The 13,057-nt window shown below is 40.8% G+C and overlaps 1 protein-coding gene across 4 annotated transcripts in view; it reads left to right on the top strand.

The window, feature by feature from the left end:
- The first annotated feature begins 354 nt into the window (after positions 1-354).
- SLC5A9 (solute carrier family 5 member 9) overlaps positions 355-13,057 on the top strand; it is a 105,093-nt gene continuing 92,390 nt past the window's right edge. For 3 of the 4 annotated variants that reach the window (XM_054979162.1, XM_054979163.1, XM_054979160.1), the window contains exon 1: positions 355-444. The gene's annotated coding sequence lies outside the window, so the exon portion shown is untranslated. Of the gene's footprint in view, positions 445-10,353; positions 10,414-13,057 lie in introns of those variants that run through there. The other variant, XM_054979161.1, reaches the window with a different exon arrangement.

The following is a 13,057-nucleotide window of genomic DNA, read 5'->3' as shown; positions in this document are numbered from 1 at the left end:
TGTACAGCACTTCCAGGCTGTTAAAAAGTGTAGTCCGTCACAACATCATTTACAAGGCTTGTTCAGTTTTAAATGTACAGAAAGGGCACCATCCTCTCCAGAAAGTTGATTCATTTTTGCTTTTACAGACATTGAGCTAGGCAGTGTGCAAGAAACTGTAGCCAGGCAAAGTTAGGACTCTTGGGTGGAGTGTAGCTGATTGTCAGTTGCACTATAAGCAGTTTTTCTAGTTGTGTGGTTTTGAATGGAGCCAGCATCTTGTATATAAATAATCCAAGCCAAAGCAAACATCATTCAGACTGAGTTTCTAGTTGCCTAATGCAGGTGAGACTGGAGAGAGGAGTGCTCTGAATGCAGCGCAGAGTTCTGGGGAGGAGGGTCTAAGTCAGTCTGAGAGGAACCTGAACAAAGGAAAGGCAAGAGGAAAGGAGACAAGGGCTCCAGGTATTGTACTCTCATGTACTGTCCTCACAGAAAGCCAAGGTTATCCTAGGTTCAGGTGTGAAGCTGTGTTGGTCTACAGTAGAAGAGAAAAAACTGAGTCTAGTTGCACCTTAGAGACCAACTAGATTTCCAGGGTATGAGTTTTGAGAGTCAAAGCTCCCCCTGTCAGATAACTAGCTGATCCTAGTGGTATTGGACGGGGTGGCCTGATGTAAGTTTGGACAAAAGAGAAAGATATTTAGTATATGTTGCCTTTTGTACATTTGAACTTAATATCTCTTTTATGGAACATTGAAACAATTCGTTAAGATTATCAGTGTAATTATTAACAATGGGAAAAGTTCCAATGTTTCTTCTGTTAACTCCATGACTGGAATCGTGCAGGGTAAGAATCATTGTATTTTCTCAGTTGTAATCTCATTGAAGCTGAAGGTGAAATAGGTCAGACATGTGCCCCTTATAATCTACCATGTACATAGTGACTCATTCTTTATGAAGGAGGAAGAAAACAGAACTGGTTTGTGAAAACTTGCAGTGTATAATCCCTTTCTTTGGGGATTATACACCCCAAAGAAAAGAATTACATACTTTCTTCATTGAAAGCAATGAAGAAGGTAAAGTAAGGCACAAAGGTAGGATTATAGAACCACTTACACAAGAGCCACCTACATTGCTTTATATGTGAGCACCCCACAACTAGTGGGGTCCTGGTCCTAAATCCTTTCATTTTAAAACTGCTTCACCGATTACACCTTCCAAATAAGAAACTAACCTCCACTTTGAACCAAATATGTATTTCATAGGTTTACTGTTGGGAGAATTTAAGGAACATTGTGTTGTTTTCATCTTGATCAAACAGAAGCCCGCTCGCAGGGAGGGCGGAATAGAAATGTGAAATAAATAAATAAAATAAATAAATAAGTCTAGGGGGTAGTACCTTAAAGACTAACAAAATTTATTACAGCATAAACTTTTCAGAGCTCCCTTCATCATATGTGTTACAGCCTCTGGTGGTGTGATGTCTGTCTCATGAAATCTTATGCTGTAATATATGTTATTAATCTTTAAGGTGTCACTGGACTTTTGTACTCTGCAACACACCTACCCCCATGAAATTTAATCTTGAGTATATCTAAGAGTTGCAAGTCTTGCTCCCATGCTAAAATCTCTAACAACTTCCTCTGAAATAATGTAGCTATTCATCAATGCAGCCATGGGATCTGTAATTCCCATGTTGGCCCATTTTCCCAGATGCACTACACATTCTCAGGAAACACCAGTGGCTCAAAGAAGCATGTAATCTTCATTCTGTGAAGTTGAGGATGTGGCCAGGAGACCTTAAATTAATAGTGTAAATGCCAAAAGATTGTCCTTTTATGCCTCCATGCACATGCTGTACACTGGGGAAGCTGGAGGCTTTCAATGTTCTAGATCCTATGGCACCTAGCTTCCCAGGATGTATTACATATGTTCAGGAGCACCTAAGGCTTCAGAAAAACAATAGCCTTCATGGCAAGAAAGGAGCTCTGCTAGAGATCTCTTCAGCATCTGATAAGTCATGTGAATTTTGAGAGATATCAGAGAGGCCTTATTCATGGAGCCAAGATTGCAATAAGCGCCAAAGCTTCTATATCCTTCTAAATGTTATTCCATCTTGCTATCATTGCCCAGAACCCTCATTTTGATCTATAGAAAATTGTTACAAGGTGGCATAATTTCACTTTAATTCTGACCCCAGACTTCTACAGTAATCCTTGTCTGTTTGTGGAGATGCAATGGTTCATGTATTGTATCAATGTGCTACAGGCTATACTAAGAGATTCAGAGAAAACTAAGTTACTCTTGGAAAGTGACATACAAGCAGTCCCCATCCACATATCCCAAATAACATGTGGGGATACAGGGAACATGGGAGTAAGAGGAAAGGTAGGTGACCAAGGCTGCAATCCTGAGCATGCTTCCTAGGAAGTAAGTTTCATATTGAACCCAGTGGGATTTACTTCTGAGTATACATGTTTAGGATTGCACTGTCTGTGTATTTATGTGCATTTCTTTATTTATTTATTTATAATCTGCCTTTCTCACTGAGACTTAAGTCAAATTACACAGTGTAAGTCAATATGTTAAGTGGCTGAGACATTCAGTAAACAATACAATACCCTATGGATTGTAGAGATTTGAAAACAAGCATAATTCTAAATGCAGAGATGAAACATTGCTGAAATAAAACTTAAGTAATTTGACATGACATATTAAACGACATGGAGACTACCCAAGAGGAGCATATCTATATCAGCAGACAGTACCCAGTAGTATAGTCTATAGTCCCTGTCCTTTTACTAAAGGATCCCTCTCAGCCATAGTGTGTGTGTGTGTGTGTATTTCTCTCTCTCTTGCTCTCTCTCTTACACACACAATATTTATCTATTATATATTATCTAGAGAGAGAGAGAGAGAGAGAGAGAGAGAGAGAGAGAGAGAATATATATATGGTCTGGAACAAAGTAAGCCAAGTTGAACATTAAATCAAATGTTCTTTTCTCCTCTTCGTACACAAGATGGTGCTGTGCTACCCCTTCACAGGTACTGCTATTTTCACTGTTGCTAAACTGCCGTTTTACATGATATTGTTAAGATCAGGGTATCAGCATTACAGCATAGCTATATGCACAATCCCATCATGTTTTCTCAAAGCCCAGCACAGTTCAGGATGTAATTTAATTTTTACAGTTTATGTTGCTGATTAATTATTATTAAAGATCAATATATCTGGTGAATTCAACACTGGCACCCTAGTTAAGTAAATATTATAAAACAAATAGGACCTGTCCCAAATCATTTGAGTATTTATGGTTACAGGATTAGGGTACAAAACATTTCATGATGTTGTAATGCTGCTCTTCATCACTGAGGATCTCTTATTGAACAAACAGGATACCCAGTTGGAAATGGTGAGGAATCAACACATGGGGACCATGTGACACATGGGGACTGAATGCACAATATTCACATATCTAAATCAGAACTGTATGAACACACTGCCAGAGAAAACCCAGTGCTTGATCATGATCTGGAATTGTGGCAGTTTTATTTACTAATTGGTCATCAAGTATGCCCCCACACTGTGTTATCAGTATGGGGATGCCTGGATGTAGTGAGTGTCGTGAATTCAACTAACACAGAAAGAAAGCATTCTAAAAACCACATAATGCATGCCAGCCATGAGTGAAAAGCATGTGCAAAACATATTTATCACTTACGCAGGAAGTTTCTGATGCCGTTCTTTTTAGGGTGGCCAGAAGCAATAGAAGACAGGATTCATATACCATTCCTAGTTCTGCAGAAGAGGGTTAGTTTGCACATAATCTTTTCATGTAGGGGTTCATGTGGAGAAACTTTAGTTTGAACCAAGCTGGAAAAAAGTAGTATAAAAATACCAAAATAACTCTTATGCTGGCCTCATAATATACTAAGCATATAGGGATCCCATTCTCCCAGTGGGGGTGGGGGATCCCCTGCTTTCACCCTCCTACCCCCACCACCACTTACCTGGCCAGTGAGGGGAAAGGTGTGGGAACGGTTCTCCTAGGCCTACTCCTGGAGCAACATGATTATGTCAATCCCTGGGAATGACATCATCATGTTGCTCCAAGAGCACTCCCACACTTCACAGCAGGCCCAAACAGGAATCATTCCCACAGCCAGCCTGATGACATCACTCCTGGAAGTGATGTCATTGCAATCTTTCAAGAGTGCTCCTGCTGCGGGCTTGCTGGAGAGGTATTTTGCCTCCAAGGTCCATTTCTTGCACTTTTCCCTCTTGCTGGCCAACTGAGTGGTTAGAAACAACAAGTCCGGGAATAAGCCGTTAGCCAGCAAATAGATTGTATAATATTCTTTTTTAGGTAAGTGCAAAGTGCAAAAGGTGTCTTAATAAATATACAAATTCAATAAATACAATTAATCAAAATCCTTTTCCTATGTCCAAGTCGTTATGGTAAACACTTATATCCAGCAAAACTGTAGTAAACGCCACAATGGGCTCACTCATAAAAGTCACAGAGCTAAGAGAAGAGGTGACTACAGTCCAGTCCAAGTTGCAGTAATATCCAAGGATGTGCCGATGGGATTATGCAGGCATCCTATACAATTCCCGTTTCGTGTATATCACACTTCTTCTGGGCACAATTAAAGCTGGACTGTAACAAAAATGCATCTGTATAAATATATAATAAATATATACAACCCCTGTTACAACCATCATTATTCAATACATATATACAACATATACTCACAAATCACCATTTTACTAGTTGCTCTAAAGTGACTGCCATCAATGCTCCTTTTTATCAATCCATAACGAACATATATCAAATGACGTGGACATGAAACATACAGGAAAGGGCGTTCTTAAATACATAGACTCCAACAAGTCAATTAATCCTATTACATGCATCGCAACGAACCCTTAAAGTACAACACAACTTTTTATAGTTACAAAAATGATATATCAGTATAACAATTACACATCAACAACACAAGGGGGAGAGATGGAAGAACAAACTGTATTTTTAACCCAAAAAACATGAATAGTCTATTTCATTGTTAAGCCCAGTGGGGGCGAGACTTTGAAGCTTAAAAATCCACCTTGTCTCTAGCTGCAGCAACCTCCTGTGGCTATCTTCAGAGAATGGTTCCTGAATCGAATCTACCACCGTGATTTTAAGGTCACCCAGGGTATGATGACAATCCCAATAGTGTGAAACCAACAGCGCCTCTTTGACTTTATTTCTTATTCTGGAAACATGTTCCTGGATTCTAGTCCTGAAGGGACGTATGGTATTGCCCACATAGTATAGGGAGCAGCTGCATTGAATAACATATACTACATGAGAGGATTTACATGTAGTAAAGCCCCATGGTATTTCTCGTCTATCCGGAAACATGTCCACAAATTTAACCATGTAGGGACATACATTGCAGTCCCCACATCGGAAATGGCCTCTGGGAGCTGATCTAGTATGACTTTGGGCGGAGGTCTCGCAAATAAATTCAGACCGGGTTAATATGTCTTTAAGGGATCTGGTTTTACGGAGTCCGATGGCGGGGCTGCCCTCACACCCTGGGATGTTATCAATTAGATGCCAGTGTTTCCGAATAATTCGACATATAGGGGTAGCCAGGGGGGTGTAATCCAAAGCCCATTTCAAACGATTATTATCACTATGGGCTTTGGGGGCCAGCAGATCCTCTCGTGGCGTAACAGCAGCCCTATTTTCGGCCAGAACGATAGCTGACCGGGGATATCCTCTGCTAGAAAAAGCCTTTCCTAGTTTGGTACAGTTAACCCTGAAGTCCCTTTCATGTGAAGAATTGCGTTTGAGCCGCAAGAATTGGCCCACAGGAATGTTGTATCTCAGGCGTTGTGGATGAAAGGAGGAAAAATGGAGGTACGAGCATCTATCCGTGCTCTTTTTAAAGGGCTGTACTCCCAATTTACTGTCACTAGATTTGTAAATGGTAACATCCAAGTAATTAATACATTCACTACTTCCTTGCCACGTGAATTTCATATCCGGGCTGGTGTTTATCCAATGTCCAAATTGTTCTGCAGCCTCCCGTGTTTTAATCAGGGCAATGGCATCGTCTATGTATCGACGATAATATACAATGGACTCTCTGTAGGGGTTGTGCTCTCCGTTTAGAATGTAATCCGTCTCTAATTGGGCCATAAAGAGGTTGGCGATGGAGGGGGCAGCTGCACACCCCATCGCCACACCTTTAATTTGATAATAGAAATCACCATTAAGCTTAAAATAATTACGCTCCAATATTACATCTAAGATATTAAGCAGAAATGGAGTGGACGGGCTCTGCGATGCTCTAGTAAGTAGAGCTGTTTCCACCACTGTCCTCGCCCCCTCATGGGGAATCAAGGTATATAGAGACACGACATCAAGTGTCATTAAATAAGCAGAGTTAGGGAGCACTAAACTCTCCACGGAAGCAATGAGCTGCATAGTGTCCCGTAAGTATGCTTCCGTGCGACCCACAAGTGGCTGCAGAAAATAATCTAAATAGATAGAAAGGGGTTCAAGTACCGAGTTACTGCCCGAAATGATTGGCCTTCTGGGTGGAGGTCTACCCTCTTTATGTATTTTTGGGAGCAGATAAAACACTGGGGTGCGGGGACACTTATTCTGCAATCCCTCATGGGTTTTGTTGTCAATTTCGTTATATATCAGGCCCTCATCTAAGACAATCCTGATAACTCTTTGGATCTGGGACAGTGGGTCCCTCCCGATTTTCTTATAGTCGGAGGTAACTGAAAGCTGTCTGGTCACCTCCTGGAGGTAGTGAGTGGTATCTTGTATCACTATGCCCCCGCCCTTATCGGCCGATTTAATGATAATATTAGGATCTCTTTTCAAAGAATTAAGTGCCTCCCACTCACCTCGGTCTAAGTTATATCTGTGTGCTCTCCTTTGTCTTTCCAAATATTCAATATCTCTAAGTACCACCCTCTCAAAACAATCTATTGAAGGATCCGAAATAGAAGGACAAAACGTGGATTTCTGTCTAATGTTAATGTCTGGAACTAAGTTAGTGGAGTTACCAAAAAACTTTTTTAATTTTATAAGTCTGAGCAATTTATACACATCTAATCTAGTGTCAAAAGGTTTGTAACTGGGTGTAGGCACAAAACCGAAGCCCTTATTGAGTACATTTCTCTCCATTGGGGTAAGTTGTCTCGAGGACAGATTGAACACTAAGTCCTCGGTTTGTATGGTCTCCTCGAGCGTGGTGGACCTTTCCCTAAAAAATTGTTGTTATTCCGGTTGCCCCTAAAGGGGTAGGAGACATTACGGCTCCGCAAACTTTTAGTACTAGTTCCCTCGTCACCGGAGGTGTCCGTTTCCGAGGGCTCTGTTGTTTCAAAGTCCGACCCAGTCTGAAGGTTCCTCGCCCAGGAGACCCTTTTACGTGGTCTAGCATTAAAATCTTCTTTCCATGTATAAATTCTACCCGATGTGTAATCTCTCCTATCCCTCTCAAACTTCCTCAATTTTATTTCTTTCAGCTTTTCTTTGCTTTCCTTAATTGTGCGGTCCAGCTCCGCCTTATTGGCTTCGAATTCCTCCGTTGTCAATTTCCCTTTTAACTGTTCCTCCAACCTGGTAATTTCTACTGTGATCCTATCTGCCTCCGTATTAGACATCCTAATCAGTAACAACATTAGGTCGAAGGAACATTTATTCAGTATGGCCACCCAACGTTGTGTGAACTCATCGTTGTCTTTGAACTCTTATGCTGACCTCATAATATACTAAGCATATAGGGATCCCATTCTCCCAGTGGGGGTGGGGGATCCCCTGCTTTCACCCTCCTACCCCCACCACCACTTACCTGGCCAGTGAGGGGAAAGGTGTGGGAACGGTTCTCCTAGGCCTACTCCTGGAGCAACATGATTATGTCAATCCCTGGGAATGACATCATCATGTTGCTCCAAGAGCACTCCCACACTTCACAGCAGGCCCAAACAGGAAGCATTCCCACAGCCAGCCTGATGACATCACTCCTGGAAGTGATGTCATTGCAATCTTTCAAGAGTGCTCCTGCTGCGGGCTTGCTGGAGAGGTATTTTGCCTCCAAGGTCCATTTCTTGCACTTTTCCCTCTTGCTGGCCAACTGAGTGGTGGCTGGGAGCAGAGGCTAGGAGTGGGAGATCCCCTGCCCCAACTGGAGAACTGGCAAATCTAGGCTGAGTCCAGCTCAGGGCCATATTATTCATAAGGCTGACCCTCAAAATGGATATAGGGCTATGTACTGCAGTCTAGTACCTACTGTACCAGGGTCAGGCTGTCAACTGTAGTGGAGGTGAAAGATTGAAGTGCCAGAGGGGCCCCGAAATACTTGAAAGCCATGGGATAATATGGCCCTGGCCCAGCTATGCAGTGGGGAACCAGCAAGAACTTGTAGGGGTACCTCATTTTCCCTTGTATCTGCTATTCCCTCTTTCCTTCTCCTCCTCTTTCTGGAAGCTGCCTGAAACTATCTTCTCTCATCAAGATAGTTTCAGGTGGGTAGCTGTGTTGGTTTGTAGTAAAAGAGCAAGATTTGGGTCCAGTAGTACTGTAAAGAGTTTTTACATATACTGTTGTCTAGCAACAGCCACAACAGCCACTGCAAGGGCATTCATTTCTTAAAGCTACAAGTGCTGCTTCTATTCATTGGCATATTTCTACCCTCATCATGTTTTTTTTTTTAGGTTTTTCCACAAACCTACACCTTTTTTCAGGTTTACAGAAAGATGTGTTTCATCTGTTCAGGGCCTCAGTCTCCAGATTTAAGTATCCACAGATGGGGCCATGTTAATAATTAGACATATTGATGTAAGTACAATTTCCCAGTATTTTGCCTGACAAACTCAATAGCATGTTTGAAAAGAACTTGGATAATCCTTAATATATCTGGTGGATTTCCCCTACCCATTATCCAAGGAGCTAAGGACAGGAGCTTATTTATTTATGTATTAAAATATTTATATTCCACATTTCCTTCTCACTCAAGGTGGCTTATAAATCACACTTTAAAATGTACAGAATAAAATAAAAGCCCGAATAATGCCATCCCCCTAAAAATGTGTCTTCCTTCCCCACTTTGTCCCCCTAACAACACTATGAGGTAGATTAGGATGAGAGTCTGTGACTAACCAAATTCACCTACAGAGCTTTATGGCAGTATGGAAATTTGAACCTGGATCTCCCATATTGTAGTTCAAAATGCTAACCACTACACTACTGGCTCTATTTCCAGGTTTAGGAATTTGTCATACACCAGAGTTTCGGAGACGGAGAACAAGAAACAAAAACTGTTTATATTTTGAGAGAAACAGAGAGTAAGCTATCCTGAGTTTTTAGCTGGGGGTTCCCAGGAATTTGATGCAGGGTTATTAATTTTGCTGCCTGCTAAAGCAGCAGATTTCCACTATGCTGAGCTCATATATTTGTAAATAAAACAGGTATTAAAAATATGCTGCAATTCTCTCACATTCAAAGATGTTCAGTCCCCATAGTGTGCTCTGAGCCTGTACATGTTTTTCATAAAACAATTCCATCAAGCAATAAGCAGTGTATGATGTGCATGCATGATTGGCCTTAATTTAAATAAATTACAGTGCTCTGAATTGCCTGTTCTACTTAAAAGGTTGTGATCAGATGACGCTAAGACTGTTTATATCAAAACCTGAGTTGTTCCAACAATGTACTGGAAGCTACACAGAATATAAAAATATTCATAATGTGATTCTGAATTCCACTTCCGTTCTCTTTAAGAAAATCTCATTTAAGATCCAAGACTGGATTTGATGAAACTTCAAGAAAGATTATCTAACCATTTTGCTAAATTGTACTTTGATGTGTACAGGAAGGCTTGCCAGGTGGAAGGGTTCTCCAAAGGAGACAGAGTACTATCTTAAGTGTCTAAGCCGCTAACATCACATTTGGAAAAATGGAATTGCCCCCTGGTGAACATTGCAAAACTCATGCTGAAGAGAAAGCTCTGAAAAATAGGCTTTGGGAGCACATTTAGTATTGCAGGTGGCACTACTGGTTTCTGTTTCACTATCCTCTGTAGTTCTGTTTGTCAATCAAACTTGCATAGCAGCTGTTTCCCTGAAATCTTTAATAAAACTATTATAAAGTCCAGCCATCTGACATGCAGAGCTAAATGACATTCCCCTCCCCACGCCACTGTCTTGATTTACTTTTAAAGAGCCACGTCATCTTCTGCAGTTTGCAGCAGGATGCAACTAATTTAAATGTAAAGGGAGGAGTCAGAGGAGCCTAGAATTTTGTGGAGAACTTACACCTGCCAAGGAACTAGGGCAGAAAGTTTATGTTGCCTAATGGGGACTACTGATTTGGACAACTTGCTCAAATTAATTCCAAAAATTTGGGGGAGATTTAGGTAAGCTCATTACTTTATATTGTTCTTGTTTCATTGACATTCCTCTAATCACATTATTATCCTATCCAATATTTAACTATTTAAGAAAACCATATTCATATGGAATATCCATTGTTGGTGAGTGCTGACTTTGCATGTAAATTTAGAGGAGATGTTGAAAGCCCATTAGCAATGTAACTTCAGCACTCACCAACTTGAATGAACAGTACATTAAGCTCTCTGGAAGAAAAGGGTGTCTAGAACTGTTACCTCATGTACTGTCTAATAAAATATAACGTCATTCCCTTTGAAACTTTAGATTAAAGACTAATTCATTCAACTTTTAATTTTTATTTAATTATTTATTAATTTTGTGTTATTCATAGTCCACTTGTCTCACTGAGACCCAAGGTGGCTTACACAGTATAAATTGATACGATCAATGTGCAAAAATGGCAAGATGTTAAAGAAATCAGATATTCTCATGCCACAGATTGTACTGCATTAGGGATTCAGATTTCAAGAGACCAAATAAAATGATAATTTCAATCTGTCCTGTTGTGGGATTCATACTGTGAAAACACCTAGACGTATTTTCTAAGTTGTGGAAAATTGCACATAGTTCATAAAAAGCAAAAACAGTTGTTTGGGATGAAACAACAGCATATCTTTGCTGTCAAGCACACCTGAATGCAGATACTATTCCTCTTCATTGCATTATTGCTAATGGAATGCATTTTTCATTGGCCCAGTTGCCTCAACGATATAAATAATTTTCCTGTTAAGCAGTAGCAGTTAAAGGAACCAATGACTATGAACAGGCTGGAAAAGAGCTGCATAGAAGAGTGGAATGGTTTCACACACTATAAAAGCATACCCCCACCCCGAGTAGCAATTTTTGCACAGAAAACTAAACCTCATCAAAATTTCAGTGTTCGTTTTGTAGCAGAATTCCAGATAATATTTATTGTTCAGATTCATAAAATATCCTGTACCTCGGGGAGAGTAGCAGCCAAAAAGATATTTTGGATCACTGGCTATTGAGATTTATATTGCTGATGCTCTGCAGTTTATCATGACCTGAACATCATCTAAAAGTTGAAGGTTACAGTTTTCAGGTGATTGCTTATTTAAATCATGAATTTGTTTAATAATATATGGTAATTTTAAATTTACAGTAGGCTAGCATTGTGGGTGAACTAAATTAAGACAGCCAAGAGACAAAGTATCTTTTCCAGAGAATTAGTTCAGTTAATTAGAATATTTACACTCTAATTTTTCCCCAAAGGGACCCAATGTGACTTACAACAATCAAAATAAAATTAAAAGTACAATTACATTCACAAACAGACACCATAACCAACTATATCTTTAACTAATATTTAGTCCAGTGGGCCAGTGCGTTCAAGGCCACAAGGCACAAGCCTCAGGTTAATATAAAAAAGAACTTTGGCTCTTGTCTTTCAGCTCACTCATCTGACCACATCCAATCTATACACCTGCAGGCAAAAATCAGAAAAGATAAATTGCACGGTGCCAAAATGTGAGGTGCAAACATTGTCTTGAATTAGCTGTTTGCTCACAACTTCATTATAAGACATTTGCTAATATAATGAAAGGCTGCATATTCATACCTAAACAATTAATTAATAGTCATGAACTGCTAAATAACTGAATCTCTGATACCACTTCAGATTAGAAATGGAAGTAACATGAAATTCACCTGGAGATGGGAATCTTTTGAGGCATTAGGCCATAGAAGGTCAATCAATACAAAAAGGCACAATATATTTACATTATTTACAAGAATACTTTTCAACAAGCTTATATGGCAGCAGTCACATGTTATAGCCTGCTAGGCAGTTGTCTTGCGCCAGGACAAGCAAGAAATACAGGCTATTAAAACAGGCTAGATTTGCTTTTGCCTTCTGGCAGAAGGCAATCTCTTGGAAGCATCATCACTTTCTTCTCAAACAACACCCTTCCCAGGCACTACCCCAAAAATCTCCTGCCATTTTCTGGAAACTATAATTATGTCTAGTTGGCTAAATTCAGCTTAATGAGTCACATGTAATGCAGGCTTGCTTTACACTAGGGTGGCCAGTAGACATGGGCACGAACAGCATTACGAACTTCAAAAACCCACAAAAATGGCGATTGCGCGATCGCGATCTGGCGGTTTGTTGTCAGCCAAGGCCAACGAACCAGCGGTCGGTAAAAGCCTGGTTCGGTGCGTTCGGCCGTAGTTCGGGAAGGCAGACACTCAGGCGCCAGCAATCAATTCCCCTGGCAACAAAGCTGGGGGAATGCCTGAACTCCGTCTACGCTCCTTCTGTCGCCCTGGAAACCCGAATGGAAGCCCAGCTTACCTTGATCAGCAGGTCTTCCTTCCAACCACGGAGCTGCAAAGCGGTAACAAGTTGGGAGAAGACACCCAGGGGAGAGAGGGGGAAGGGGGAGTCCTGTAGCCATGGGCACTCCAATCTCATCCCTGCAAACCCTGATAGGCAGCTCTGATGGCCAAACACAAACTTCCTGTGTTGCTCAATGGGACCTGTGCTTATAAATAGCCATGGGCTCCCAGGCTGGGTTTCACTTTCAGCGAGCAGTGGAGTGGGACAGAGCTCTTGCTTGCCACTTGCTAGCCTTTGGGGAGAGAGACTGA

The sequence above is a fragment of the Eublepharis macularius genome, chromosome 5 (assembly GCF_028583425.1).
Source record: "Eublepharis macularius isolate TG4126 chromosome 5, MPM_Emac_v1.0, whole genome shotgun sequence".
In the NCBI taxonomy this organism is placed as follows: domain Eukaryota; kingdom Metazoa; phylum Chordata; class Lepidosauria; order Squamata; family Eublepharidae; genus Eublepharis; species Eublepharis macularius.
This window is presented reverse-complemented; position numbering and strand designations above follow the sequence as displayed.